At 38.1% G+C, this 16,032-nt stretch overlaps 1 protein-coding gene and 1 long non-coding RNA gene across 2 annotated transcripts in view; both read right to left on the reverse strand.

Moving 5' to 3' along the window:
- TRPS1 (transcriptional repressor GATA binding 1) overlaps positions 1 to 16,032 on the reverse strand; it is a 133,668-nt gene that overhangs the window by 36,675 nt on the left and 80,961 nt on the right. The window lies entirely within an intron of this gene.
- Positions 8,099 to 9,072, reverse strand: LOC128498005 (uncharacterized). Its single transcript, XR_008354375.1, has 2 exons — positions 8,553 to 9,072; positions 8,099 to 8,270 (listed from the first exon to the last, which is right to left on the reverse strand). It is a non-coding gene; the product is annotated as an uncharacterized LOC128498005 (long non-coding RNA).

Consider the following 16,032-nt stretch of genomic DNA (forward strand, 5'->3'; position numbering starts at 1 on the left):
AGAATAATACTACCTGGTCACAATTAATACGGGAAACGTGCTGCTACTTGCATGGCTTTTAGTGCACGTTGTTGGAAAATGAGAAAAAAAAAAGGTTTAGCAGCAGATTTTAAGTAGAAAAGCTGGAGAGCTGAAAACAAATACGCAGACGAGGCCTCGGACGAGTCTATGGCCAGCCGTCTGTTTGTCATTCCAAGCGGCAGTTCCTACACAAAACCCCTGGTTTGTAATTGTGGATCAGGATTTACGTGATTCTGTCCCGATGACATTGGCGATCTTTAAATCTGAGTCTTATATGGGGAGCAGAATATGTTTATCTATACTTGGGCAACTTTAAGGATAAAGAACTGGGGAGACACATCTTGACTCTGACCCCTTTTTTGCAGAACCTCACGCAGAAGGACTTTTGATTTGTCTCTAAGGCTTATCACATTCTTAAATGTTAAATGAGAAGCATCAGCGATTTTCATAGTAAGACTTAATAATAATACCCCCCTTTGCCACGCTGATGTCATTGAACCCTGCATGCCCCCCATATAGCCTGCTAATGACTGTCCAGGCGATTCAAGACTGTTGGCAACAATGCCTATATATATATATATATATATATATATATATATATATTTGGAAAAACTGGAAATGGAGGATCCACTCTCTAACCCCCAGCAATCAAAGAGATGTGCTCTCCTCGGCTCAAAAAGTTAATAGCGTATTTTCATCATGTGTTCCTCATAAAATAGATAATAGCTTTCAGAGTGCTCTATTATATTGTTTTGTTTAAGGATTGTCTTTATAGTGTAATAGAAACCCACGGCATTCGCTCTGAAGCCTGTAATTCACGCGCATAGCCATTGCTTTCCTTTACTTTATAAAACTATCTCTGCGTATGGGGTCCATATCTCCACGTGGTGGTTACAGACACGCAAACGGCAGATTCCTCTTTATAAAGGAACCATATAAATGGGTAATAATAATCATTTGATTTAACAAAAGAGACTTAATTACCCTCTGAGCCAGGAAAGCCATTTGTCTCATATCCTCAGCATCAACAACCCTTGATTTGATTACAATGCACCCCCCTAGCCTCATTAATGTAGAAAGCTGTCACGTTCTAATGTATGATGACTATGTTTCATTGGAATGATGTTTTCTACAATAAGCGTTGCGTTTCTTACATTGTGTAACCTTGTAATTATTGTATTTCCTTTATTGGCACAGACCAGTGGATTATGCGCCATTTGACAGGTTGTACTAACATTTGGGAAAAACATTTCGATTTTAATAAATATTAATTTACATAGCTTTTCAAAAACCAACTTTGAAAAGGAGACTTTTCTTTTCTAAGGTTCAGTAGCTTTCCGAACCGGAGCAAAATATCAGTTCAGTGGAAGGCTCTGGGCGCAAGCCAAAGCAATTTACAATTAATTATAAAAATCATGTTGAGACATTAGCACTGCTTAAAAATTTAAATTGGACTTGCGGTGGAGTTAAAAATGTCACCAATGTAAGATCCATCGATAACATGCGTCCTATCATTTTAAGATATGCTCGATAGTTTTCATTATTCTGGCACAAGATCAAAATTCACAACAGCAAATTGCCAGCAACCATGATTCTTTCACCCAAAATGAACACAAGGAGCAGAAACAATTACATACTTTAACATACCCTAAAATGGTGATTAGCTCTGGCCAAATGTTCTGCCATATTTGAAATTAAAAGATTGTTTTAAAGTGCCTATCTGCAGTGATTCTGAGTATATCGAGTAATAAAGTTACATAAAAGCATAATAATAAAAATAAAAAAAACAATATAAATATTATTTTAGTCTTGAATTATTTTTTTTTGCAATTCTACAAAAAACATCTTAAAAGCCAAAGCTATAAAAAAAAGAGAATGTTTGTGATGAGTTCTACATTTCATTACATTTGTAAACTATAACAAACTTAAAAAAATGTTTGCTCTTCACTACTGAATAATGCATATATTGCTAAATATTTAGATTTCAACTTTAAGCTTTAGCCTCCACAGCGCTTGTTCTGGCTACGTGCTGCCGTAAGTACCATATACAGTACATACATGTGGGTGGCTTGGAGCATTAAGAAAATGGTTAGGTGGAGGGATATTTAGAAGAGGGATAGGAATTGTTAGAGCTGCCCAAAAACATTGTGTGCCTGAGTTTAAGCCGACACGTATGCTACAAGCTCAATGGTGTTGATGTCATGTTTCCCATTTGGGTGGATTCAACAAGAAGTTGAGAGGTCATTCGAATTAAGGGTTGACCCAACTGACCAGACATGACATTCACTAAAGTGTGAGTGCACAAGTACATGGGAGTGTCTGTGGCTTTACATTTTGTGAGCTTTAGGTGAGGGCATACAAGTTGAAAGACAAAACAGTAAATGAATTGCATTAAAATGTTTAAACTGTAAGATCAGCAGGTGGGATTTAAGCCAGGTTTGGTGTTGGTATTAACCTGTTAATCGCAGTTACTTTAGTACTATGGCCATGTCCTACCGCAACTTTGGTGTCCACTGTGATTAGTTAGGGCTTGAAGGTTACATGTTTCTTGGGTGGAACGGGCAAGGGTCGTTAAGCAGTCATTTAAAATAACAGCCGGTTCGACAACAGAAAGGTATCAGGGGAAATCTTCTGTCTCTATTACAAAACACACAATTTCAACATCTATTAGAAATAAATCACAAATTTATTCCACATACAACCAATTTCAAACAAATAATCACTCATTGAGGTGCTCCTTCTAACCTCAAATAAATCAGGAGCAACACTGACATCATCTGGATACAACACAGGAACGTTAACGCCGTTACTGAACTAGACTTTAATTTTCAAGTATTTTACAATGTAACTGTAACGCATGCCACTAATGATTAAAAACACCTCCTATCGCATTCACAGATGGGTTCAAAAGTGCTGCCTTACCCTATAATCACATCTAAATAATCATATGCAAATGAATATTCATGGTGTAAAAGAGAACTTGCATTCATTATATTAAAGAGTCGTTGAACTTCGGACCTTTGCATAACACGTTTGAAAGCACAGAATAAGATCGGAACACGCGGGCAGCAAATCTGCTCCAAAACACTTATGCTCAAACAGACGGGCCGACGACTGCACCGCCTTTATTACATGCCACATAGGAAGAAGAATAACGCAAGCAAGTTATTTCCCAGAATCCCTTGCTAGTATTAGGGGCAAAATAGGTGGTTGCTGGTTGTCGTGTTTTACATAGAAATTAACCTACAGAAATAAGTAGCCCAAATATGTAATAATTATACAAATTCCAATCCCACATTTAACACATTTCTTTAGGAAAAAGTACAAAACTCACATTTCCAGCATCCAGAAAATGAACATAATTGTCATGAACAAAAACCCTAGACTATAGAGGTTATTCATATAAAGGAGCATGACATTCCTCATCATGGTGCGGACGTTGAGGGGATGTGCATTAATCCACGGACCACCAGCGACATCCCCCCTCCTGTCTCCACTCACAGCATCTTCAAGATTAATTACCTGCGGTTCTAGGAACACTTGTACTGCTGTATTTGTGTATAGAGTGCTGTACACAGCCTTGATAAATTATATATTACAGCTCGACTACATTACTACTCTCAGCATGCTCAGTCAAGAACAAACCCTGCTATGCATTCAGATAACCGGCACCCATGCAGACAAACTAGAGATTTCTAACCAAGACAAAAAGTCTGATATATAAAAGGGGGAGGGGAAATATTTTCCTTGTACATTAAATATAGTGTCTTATAGAATGATATAGGGTAGCATTAAATAGAATTAATTTCATATTGTTCCAATAAATATCATTTATCTGTGATTACAGAGGTTGCCGTGGAACGCCATTGGGTCAGTTTCTTCTTCTTCCACGCCCACTTCCCTCCCACCTACTAAAGGCAATTTGGGGCTGGCCCCGCCCTATGTATGACCTGGCCCACCCCTTTCCAAAGCCACTCCCTCAGTCTGCCCTGACTGAGAGCATATCTCTGCGTATGGGGTCCATATCTCCACGTGGTGGTTACAGACACGCAAACGGCAGATTCCTCTTTATAAAGGAACCATATAAATGGGTAATAATAATCATTTGATTTAACAAAAGAGACTTAATTACCCTCTGAGCCAGGAAAGCCATTTGTCTCATATCCTCAGCATCAACAACCCTTGATTTGATTACAATGCACCCCCCTAGCCTCATTAATGTAGAAAGCTGTCACGTTCTAATGTATGATGACTATGTTTCATTGGAATGATGTTTTCTACAATAAGCGTTGCGTTTCTTACATTGTGTAACCTTGTAATTATTGTATTTCCTTTATTGGCACAGACCAGGTAATTAATCATCTGGATACAACACAGGAACGTTAACGCCGTTACTGAACTAGACTTTAATTTTCAAGTATTTTACAATGTAACTGTAACGCATGCCACTAATGATTAAAAACACCTCCTATCGCATTCACAGATGGGTTCAAAAGTGCTGCCTTACCCTATAATCACATCTAAATAATCATATGCAAATGAATATTCATGGTGTAAAAGAGAACTTGCATTCATTATATTAAAGAGTCGTTGAACTTCGGACCTTTGCATAACACGTTTGAAAGCACAGAATAAGATCGGAACACGCGGGCAGCAAATCTGCTCCAAAACACTTATGCTCAAACAGACGGGCCGACGACTGCACCGCCTTTATTACATGCCACATAGGAAGAAGAATAACGCAAGCAAGTTATTTCCCAGAATCCCTTGCTAGTATTAGGGGCAAAATAGGTGGTTGCTGGTTGTCGTGTTTTACATAGAAATTAACCTACAGAAATAAGTAGCCCAAATATGTAATAATTATACAAATTCCAATCCCACATTTAACACATTTCTTTAGGAAAAAGTACAAAACTCACATTTCCAGCATCCAGAAAATGAACATAATTGTCATGAACAAAAACCCTAGACTATAGAGGTTATTCATATAAAGGAGCATGACATTCCTCATCATGGTGCGGACGTTGAGGGGATGTGCATTAATCCACGGACCACCAGCGACATCCCCCCTCCTGTCTCCACTCACAGCATCTTCAAGATTAATTACCTGCGGTTCTAGGAACACTTGTACTGCTGTATTTGTGTATAGAGTGCTGTACACAGCCTTGATAAATTATATATTACAGCTCGACTACATTACTACTCTCAGCATGCTCAGTCAAGAACAAACCCTGCTATGCATTCAGATAACCGGCACCCATGCAGACAAACTAGAGATTTCTAACCAAGACAAAAAGTCTGATATATAAAAGGGGGAGGGGAAATATTTTCCTTGTACATTAAATATAGTGTCTTATAGAATGATATAGGGTAGCATTAAATAGAATTAATTTCATATTGTTCCAATAAATATCATTTATCTGTGATTACAGAGGTTGCCGTGGAACGCCATTGGGTCAGTTTCTTCTTCTTCCACGCCCACTTCCCTCCCACCTACTAAAGGCAATTTGGGGCTGGCCCCGCCCTATGTATGACCTGGCCCACCCCTTTCCAAAGCCACTCCCTCAGTCTGCCCTGACCCCGGAAGTTTGCATGATGTTTGGGTGATAGTCTCTACACAAGCACCACAGTGGGCTGATGCTTTATGGCATTGCTAATGAAGTCCTGTCTAGATAAGATGTTTCCTCTGGCAGTTAGAGGGTTCTGCTGGTTGAATAACAATGAGATGTTTTATTGTTTACCACAAAGCAGTAGCCTGGGCAGAGCTAGAACGCAAACAAGGGGAGAAAAGAAACGTGAAACCTGTCATTAATATGCAATGAAAAAAAATGACAATATTTTTTTTAAAAAAGCTATTTTTAAAAAGAAATCTGGTAATAAGATACAATTATAGCGCGATTCCCTTCATATATATCCTTGAAGTACACACTACTTGGTTTGGCTTTTGATTTTTTTTTCTCCCAGACATGTCAAGATTGAAACAGTGTCTATTTTCCACTCAAATTGGCCTTATAATATTGGTTTCCTTGACAACCTGATGCAAGTCAACTACTGCCATGACAATATCACAAATCTCTGAAATCTTAAGCAGCGTGTTTATGCCTTATTTATCGATTGCTGCCAAGGAAACAAGTTGTTACTCCTCCGAAGTAACACATTATACACCACAATCGTTGCGATGTCAGGGAATAATAGAGCGAGCAGTAGCAGGATCCACAACTATAAATATTTGGAAAAATGTGTGGGAATCTAAAAATAAGTCCGAAAAAAAAAATAAAGAAACTTCCTTTTCTTTCTATTGCACGAGTCCGGCACTTCCTGTCTGTGGAAATCATTACATAAACTCTCCCGATTTCAAGTAAATTGGAATGGGTACCATTTTCCAAGCTTACAAGCGAGCTGCTCTTTCAGTAATCCCCCTTGACTGACATAGCTGGTCCTTTTACGCCAGCAAACTCCAGATCTTCGAGAAAACAAATCTGCGCTTTGTAAGATATTTCAAATTAAAAAAAAAAAGCATGTTTTAGACGCCTGCTCAACAAGCGCGCCACTTAAAACATTCCCCGACCGAGAAAACCAATGTAATGAATTATTAAAGGCAGAGCTGATGCATATACAAGCTGTTGATTTTTTTAAGGGGGCACTCCCACCATTGTATGCACTTTAAGGCATATGCTTAAAATCCCCTTAAAACGATCACGCTCCACCCCTTGTAAAAGCATTGATGGGTTCAGCAGAATACCCTCCTCCCCGTGCATTTGCCCCTTTCCTTATCCCCAACTCCATAGCTTTGCAAGAGGTGTTTGGCTGACGACACGCCTTGCTTGCCAGTGTTCGGTCGTTATAAGCCCACCATCAACCAGCTCCAGCATTGCCTCTCAAAAAAGTTCCAAGGGGGTCCAACTAGAACTATGTACAAAAGGGACCCCCTACTGAGAGTGCTCCTTTGTCAATTGACCATGAGGAGGGCGGTGAGCGGCAGCTGTAGAGCTGCATCTTCTCCTAAAGGCAGGTGTTTCTTTTTCCATACTGGTAAAAAAAAATGCATAATAAAGTCGCGGGACAATGAAGTATTCCCAGAAAAATTATGAATAAGGCAAATTATTTCTGGTAAGGGATCGGGTGCACCTACTTAAGAGGCAATATTTAAACAAAGCAGAAATAATATTCTGGCGTAAACTCAAGCAAACATGAAACTCTTTAGCCAGACGTTCTCCGGGACCAAAAGTAAAAACATTAAACCGGTTTTCTATAAATACCAGGCAGAGGAAACCTATTTCTGCAATATCTTCTAAAGAATTGTGCTAAATCATCTTTCCCAAAGGAAATGCCCTTGAGTTCTGGAAGACATCAATTCCGCAGTAAAAAAAAAATAAAAAATTGCCCATTTCCACTTGTGGTACGAGTAATTACGGTCTACTAATTAAAGGTCAAATATGGTTTCTTCTATGTGTTCCTGAGTGATAGAATAACAGCCTATGGATTTTACCATACATCACCTCAGGCTGTAACTAATTGTGCTGGCAGTTTATCCGGGAACCATATGGTATAAGAGCATTTGCATCTCAAAGTGTTACATTCAAACTTTAAGATGCAAAGCACGTTTCTCGAGGGCTTTATGATAAAATATTTAAATCAACAGGCAAATTGAATTTAATTGTTGGATTTTCTTAGAAATCTGGGGGACGCAAATGCCAATGGGTATACAGATCATGATTATTCAAACCATAGTCTCCTTCTGAAATGGAAAACGAAATAATATATTCACACGGGAGATTCGGCACTTGATATATATATATTTTTTTTACAACTCGTAGACGTGCAATTTCAGGATACAATTACTGTCCTCCATACAGAAATAACAATAACAATGACCCTTCTTTTTTTACACAGAAAATTTGGATTTCTGAATGCGAGATGAGGCTATTTATACAGTTAACCAATATAAGACCCGTATAAACGCTGCCTAAAGAACAAACAAGACTATATCTCATAATCAGAAACCAATAATAACCTTTTCCGTCTTTCCGCGTCATGAGAGCTCCTCCTGCGACATTACGGACTTGTTTTTAAAGCATTCTTGGACAATAACGAGTGGACGTCTTCTGCGGTGGGTTAACTAGCCTGGTAGTTTGGACACAAATAAGAGGGTGTAGCCTGCTAGCTTCATTATACTTAATATAAAGGGCCAACCCCAGTAAGCTTCCAATGCAGGAACCGTTGAGTTGGCCAAGTAGACTTCATAACAGCTGTCCATGAGTGTTGATCTGGCTACTGCACCTCTTTCAAAGGCTGTCTTGTACAGCGGGCAATTACTTTCAAGGGATCCATGAATAAAGTGGATATAGAGGCAAAAGGTGATCATTGTTGACCTTATTTGCATGCGCCTACCCAGAATCCCTTGTGGTTGTGGCAGCACCATGAGATTTCTGAGGGAAAAACAAGCCTTCTGGCATGTCTGGTGTCTGTAGATGAGAGTTTAATAATACTTCTTCTACCCCCTTAATAAGTTTTGGTATTTTTCATAACACATATTAAGATGGAAGGGAACATGGGATGGAATTACTTACGAGAAGGCAATGTGATGTTAATCCCTGTCCATAATGAATAATGGGACATATAATATAATAGGCTCTTCCTTACAAGCTTTTTTCCACAAATATTTTATTTCGATCTTTAACGTTTTTACAGAAAATAATATCCAAGTTTTCACAACACATTTGCACACCTGTGTATATTGGCACACATGTTTACACGAGGAGACCAAACAGATGGCAAATTATTCTACTGAATACCAAACATTTCTTATTCCACATATTTTGGTATCCTTTAAGTTCACACATCTTTTTTTTTTTCTTGGCAAATACTAGTTCAAAGCCCGCATCAAGAAGAATGAGTAAATCGCAAAATTTCCACGCACCCAAACATTTAAAAAAAAAATTCTACCACAAGGGAAATAAAAACAATAGGTCAACTGTTACAGAATCCCAAGCTACCGAGAGAACGGCATGTTCTTAGCTTTAGAAGGAGTATAACTTAGCAACTCCTTTTTTATATCAGTGTTGAATTTATTTTTTAACTTATGAAATCTATAGAAAAAAAAGGAAAATAAGAAGAGGAAAAAAAAAGTTTTATAACAAAAGGAACATTCTTGCCCGTACAAAAAATACATTATTCTCCTATATTCCTTGCAAGCATGGGTTAAAGCATTTAAAAGTAACCAAGTAGCCCAGTATATAAAATACAAAATTTTGTAACTGTGTAAAAAAAAAAAAAACATAAAATATAAAAAAAATGTTGCAGGTTATATTTTCCTCACACCAATAAGAATATGTCTTAAAACATCTACTAAATGTTCCATCTACTAAACACTTTTATAACTAATTGCAGCTTTAGAAGCACCATTTCTTACTTAATTTCCAAAACCTTCCCTGAAATAATCCTTTAATCCTGTACCGGCACCGAGGGGGCTGCCATAGAAATGTAAAAATGTCTTAATGATGTCTGTTTTTTTTTTTTTTTTTTTTAACATCTATATACCATATTTGCTCTATTAAAGGAGGAGGTTTTTTCAGAGCAAATGCTCTAAAAAATAACCATTTTCTTATATTCGAGGTCATCTTCTAATCAGACTTTAAATAAAGGGTCTGACTACAAGACAAGACATCCAGATCCCCGCAGCGCTGCAGGGGACCTGGATGCTCTTCTCTGGCAGCCGGTGGACATCTGTGCGATGCGCGGAGACAACCTCTGCTGCTGCCGGCACTTCTGCCGGGGCTTCTATGACGGAGCGCCGGTGTCACATGACCTTCTGGTGCTCATTCATAGAAGCCCCGGTGGAATCACGCACACCTCCACCAGCTACCCCACCAGACACCAAGGAATCTGAAGCACGGGCGACAAGTCTAGGGAAGCACTGGTAAGTTGGGGGAGGGTAAGAGTGGCATATGGGGGGTATAAGGGCTTTCTATAGGCAGAGTGGCATATAGGAGGTTAAAAGGAATATCAGGGAGGCAGGGTGGTATATAGGGGGTATAACTCATTTGTGAATAAATGGGGGGGGCAGATTGGCAAATAAAAGAAAATACAAACAAAAATGCATTTTTCTCAATCATAGTTTTTATTAACTATGAAAAAATAGTTTACGTGTGAATATTTACTAGTAAAACTTTTTTCTTATAGGCTTTTTCTTTTTTTCCTAAATTAACATTCACATTTTATAATCAAGCAAATACAGTAATGAACCCTTCAGAGGAAGGCATTAAACTACATATCTCCTAAGGTGTATTTGCTTAGCAGGCTAGAGAGTTCAATTAATGTTTTGTAAGAGATTTTCTTTACAAAAAAAAAACAACGTGACAAATGACAGATGCTGCCGATATTTTGTTATTGCCAAGAAAAATGCCTTGAATGCTTAAATACTTATTTGTAATATTGTAATATTAATCATTGCAAATTGTTTCTTATATTCCTCGCAAGTACAGGGTTCAAGCATCCAAAAGCGATCATAGAAACATAGAATCTAATGGAAAGGAAGAAGCTATTCGGCCCATCTTGTGCATTTTTCTTGATGTAGACACTGAGACCTGAATCAGTCCTTGAACTTGTCTTAGTTTTAGGATATCTGTATACCTATCACATGCATGTTTAGATTCCCTCACTGTATTAGCCTCTACCACTTCTGCTGGGAGGCTGTTCCGTTTACCTACCACCTTCTTGGTAAAATGAAACTTCCTTACATTACATTTTACCCTCCTACGGCCTCTTGTTCTAAAATGTCTCCTCTGAGATATCCTCCCTTCTGTAACTTTGTTAAATCCCTTTATTTACCGTATTTAAATTAATAATATTTTATTATTAATTTAATATATAATATATTTAAATCATATTAAACGTTGCAATTAGTTTGCATGGTTTGCTTTATTTAAACTATTACATGACAAAGGCAAAACAACACCTACTACTTCTCATCACTCAACAAGTTAATTTGAATTTCGCTTCTCCCGGGCCACACAAAGCAAACCAGCGGCATGCCATTTTTTTAGGTGGGTAACTTTAATTACCCGGCAATGATGCATCTAGTATTGAACAGACCGATTCAACACTGTGACTGCCTGAATATTAGTGTTATACACTTTATGATCTATTAAGCACACAACACAGAGAGGGATCTTTAGAAAAACATGTCCATTGAAAAGGGATGAAAGCGATCTCTGCTAATGGCATAACAAAACCTAACGGGCAGGAGCATTTTGCACGGTCGAATACATCATATCTGAGGCAAAAAAAATATATCCGACATTACGTGCCCCATCTGTTTCATCCTTTATATGTGCCGAACACAGAAATGATACAGATTGGGAGAAATATACCATATGGCAAACATAATCTCGAAAAGGCCAACGCATGCGATGCATTAAAAACTGTACATTTTAAGCAAGTTTGTATTATGATTGAACAGACATCGCTCAGCATGAGTTTAACCCTATAAAATCCACCAATGTTCTGCCCTACCCTCTAGTTCTTCCAAAAGTTATAAATGACCCATCAATGCACAATGCATTGAGTAGAGGGCTACTCAATGAATTGTGCAAGCCCCTGGAGCGCAAAGGGTTAATGTCCAATTGCCCTGTGGTTAAGTGTCCGCTTCACTATCTGTCTGGTAGGGAAAACCTATCCAGATAGCTGCGAGGCTTAGTGGAGTAATAGCGGACAAACGGAGGAATTTATGTCAATTCAGTGTAAAATGAACCAGATGCAAGCTCACTTGTTTGTCTAAAGCAATTAAACATGTCATGTAAAGCAGTAGCGGGCAGTTTAATAGTTCACAAATAATTCCCCTCTCCAGAAAGCTCGGAGATTAATAATTAAATGGTCAGGGTGAAACGCAGCCTTATGGCTCGCATGCACCAAATTAAGCTAGAACATTCCAATTTTGGCTGTCTAGCAAATCAGTAATGCATATTATTAACATGCTGCAGGGTGATTGATCGTCTTCATTATGTGGATAGCACTCATTTCACACGTGGAATCAATATGGTGTATATTTTACTACATACGTGTACCTTATCGCACTGAGCTGGAATGAATGTTTCACCCAGGAAACTGTAATCACCATAAAAAAAAGAAAAGAAAGTATAAATTCATTCAAAATCCAAATGGTTGATATCCAGGTCCGCTCAATCTATACTATATGCCATTCTCTACAAATACATTTTCTTTTTCTGCTTATGATCACCTTGATCATCTATACAAACGATAGACTAGGAACAGCGTTATAACTAAAAAGGAGCAAGTCATACCACCTTCTTCTAAAATAGCATTTTGATCCATTTATAACTCTTAATACTCACATACACCTTACCTAACCACTTTATTTAGGAACTATTTGGTAGATGAATGTATTACTGTTCCAAAGCAAAATATGTAATTGTATTTGCAATGCAGTGTGTATGTATCTAGAAATTTGCCATAATGAGTTTCCTCTATGATGACATGAAATGTTGGGATGCATGCCTTTAGAATTCAAATTATTATTACCGCAAGCTGACTTGGGAAAGAAAATGACATGGCCATGACTGTCTGCTGTATATATCCATGAGGGTGGCCATGTCCATCAAGTAGGTGGTGGCAGACCTTAGCATTGGATCAACCACATGAGCAGTGATGAAGTTAAGTTTGGGGAGCTATCAGGCACCAAGCATTTGCCAGGTGGGCCTAATGGCTGGTCCGGCCCTGGTAAATCTGTCTGTGGCTGGACATGTTTGCTCCACTATATTCCATGCATGGCCATATATGTTCCAACAACCCAACCATTAGCCTGGGTAGTCATCTGATTAACCAGCATGTGACAAATAAGATCACAAGTCAATGATCGCTCATATATTTAAATCTAATAGAATATTATATACAATCTACACTATATATATCTGTAAACTGCATTAGTGGGGTTATTGTTATTAGAAATGTCTTAATAGTCCTTGTAGGAATAAAAGGAAACAGTATTTAAAGATGCGTGTGTCTGCAGCAGACCTAAATCCATTAAACGTGGAGGAGAAGAGAGGGAGGAGAAATTGATTGAAACATTGAAATATATCATGGGTTTTGACACGCTGTAAGCTGGAGCACATTTCAGAAGAGGCCTTTGATTTGTGATGCTGTAGCTTCTACTAATGCTAACGCCACTCCTGACCGACATTCATAAACTGAGATTATGAAAGGAGTGGGGAGGAAGATGAAGGGAGGGAGATTCTAACTGTAAAGTACAAAATCTGGGGATTATGTTTCTACTTTGATGTTCCTAATACACCTTCTTCCCCACCTTGTTATTTCAACTTGCATTTCTGGGATGGCACCAGTCTTCCTACAATATGTTTCTCACCTATACCTACAATGTTCTACAAACAGGAGTGACAAACTGGTAAGGCGCCTGAATTTAGAAGGAAATTATAGTCTTTATGGGCTATAAAGACCATAAACTCTTTGTCTATTTAAAAAATATTTTTATTATATGTTCTCTGTGGGTACTTCACTATGATGTCCTTAAGCTCCACAAATGGCCACCAAGTTAAGTTAACTTTACAGAGCACTTGGGCTGCGAAGACACGAGAGTTGACAGGCGTAAGGAATGGTGATTTGTCTCAGACTAACTCAGATTGCAATGCTGTGTCTTTAAGTGATGGTTTGTGTCTTCAAAGTCAGTTTGGGGCCATCAGTGTTAATAAGATCGACACCGATTCGACCTTGGTAGACTCTGTTAGTTCAATCTGCGGTAAACATAGGTTTCTGCTTGGGGCTTCTTCTGTTGTTCGTTCAATCAATCACCTTTCCTTAGCGCTTGTCACTTTGTTCCAGTTATCAATATTAGATAATTCTAGCTACTGTGCCAAAGGAATACATCTATCCCGTTGTCTCAATGATGAATGTCAAGGTTATCAGGATTACTGGCTCACTCCTCACTGTTATGAAGTGACACCAGACTGTAAAATTATACTCTGGGGTGCAGCGGTTATATCCCTGCGTATTATTAAGCGCTGTACTGGCATATCTAACAACACATTAAAAAATTGTTTCACAGTTAAAAATTAACTAGTCCTGATATGTAAGAGGTTTAAACTAGAGAAAGACAGTGTTAGAGGCTGTAGTTCAAAAGAATACAACATTTTAGAACTTCAGCTTTTCCTTTTAGTATTTGTATTCCTACATAGATTATCTATTAAATTATCTATTGATTCTATCCTGTTTTCCCTATTCACATATCTCTCGTGACATGCAGTGCAAAGGAATAAACAAGCAACATCTTCTGGCATAAGGCGACCAGGCCTAGGGTGAGAGTCCCTCTGTTCCAAAACTAGGGCAATCTCTTGGGCAATCAGGTCTATGATCTTCCCAAGCAGCCTATTTGCACTATGGGGGACCGTGCCAAGTAGGTCATGCCAGCCCTCCTCCAGCATTATTAGTAATACAAATATTTACTATTTCAGTCTCACTATATTTGGCCAAAAATAGAAAAAGCCCTCTGAGATATCTTCTTCTAGTGAATTGTGGAGATGTTATCTTGGGCTAACGGATCTTTTTTTCATATACAGATTTATTTAAAAAAAAATGTTAACAATAAAGGGTAGAATATGGGAAAGCCGCAGGTTCTCTTTAAGAAAGGAAATACGTCCAACCTGAACATCTTCACGTCTGCTTCATTAATTATGTTCATATGATCATTAGACTGAACACTGCTTTATGACACCATTAATCATGTTGCAGAAAGTATCCAGAAATACGTGTCACGCAGGAAGCAGGATTCCTCCAAGTAACTGGGAGCGCGTGTATATTCTATTTTTCCTCTTGTACAGCAAGTCAGAAAGCAAAGTATATTTCAGCATCTTAAAATAGACAGCTTCCAAACGTCCTATTCTACACACCAAAATAAGCGTTCTTACATTCTGAGACGTTGTACGAAAAAGCTGAAATCGTCAAGCAGTTGGCAATGATTAAATCTTAATACTCGGGGGACATGCAGCTCTACAAAAATTGCTTCTCCGCTTCAGAGATGTTTAATTAAAAATGGAAATTGGGACATTTAACCCTTTGATTTCAGGAAGTCCAATCTACTATATATCTGCACTGCCTTGTGAAAAGTAAAGGGTTAAGGGTTTAAATCAACTTCTGGCTTCCCAACTGCTTCATTAACCAGGTTTACAAAGAAAAAAAGTCACAATGGGTTAAAAAAAAAATATTTTTGTTTTTTTCATTCTCATCTTTTGGTTTAGAAGACGCTAACACTTGTGCCACCCCCCGGCTACTTGGACACAGCATTGGGATTACGCAGCGTCCCTGAGGAAGAGTCATTGGAATGGCTTCTATTCATCGGGAAATATGTCAGACTAAGTGTTCTAGCTGCTTTTTTAATTTACTCCATTTATCTTGTCTTTTTCTCCCCCAGAGGCTCCCAGCGAAGCATTTTTTTGACATGCTGAGAGAGTAAGAAGCACACTGGTTATCCTTTTGGCTGTGAAGGGGAAAAAAAATCTTAACTAAAAACCCTCAGTCCATAAATTACAGATCATTTTAAAAACATCGCTCTTTCAAATAGGTACCATAAAATAAAAATGTAAGCACTTTCTTTACAATGAAACACATTTAGTTATAAAACAGATGGAATGTTAAACTGTAATGAGTAGTTTTTAAGCGGAGTCTATGGAGAACACACAAAGCCAGGCCGTTGCCTGTGCAATGTAACTAATAAAACCGCGTTACGGGTTATATTTTTAGGGGTCTGTTCATACCTGCTGTAACACTTTATTTATAGCGCAGGTTGGGAAACCATACAATGAATATGTTACATATTTTTTTTATGTACTTAACATTGTCTCACTCGCCATTATATTCTAGATTTTTTTTTTTAACGAAATTTCATTCATCACGAATACACAGCAAGAATATTCTAAATTGAACGTTAATCCAATTTTTATTGGGTTTTATTAGATTATCTTCCACCAGAAAAGGCCATCAGTG

The sequence above is a fragment of the Spea bombifrons genome, chromosome 5 (genome assembly GCF_027358695.1).
Source record: "Spea bombifrons isolate aSpeBom1 chromosome 5, aSpeBom1.2.pri, whole genome shotgun sequence".
NCBI lineage: Eukaryota > Metazoa > Chordata > Amphibia > Anura > Pelobatidae > Spea > Spea bombifrons.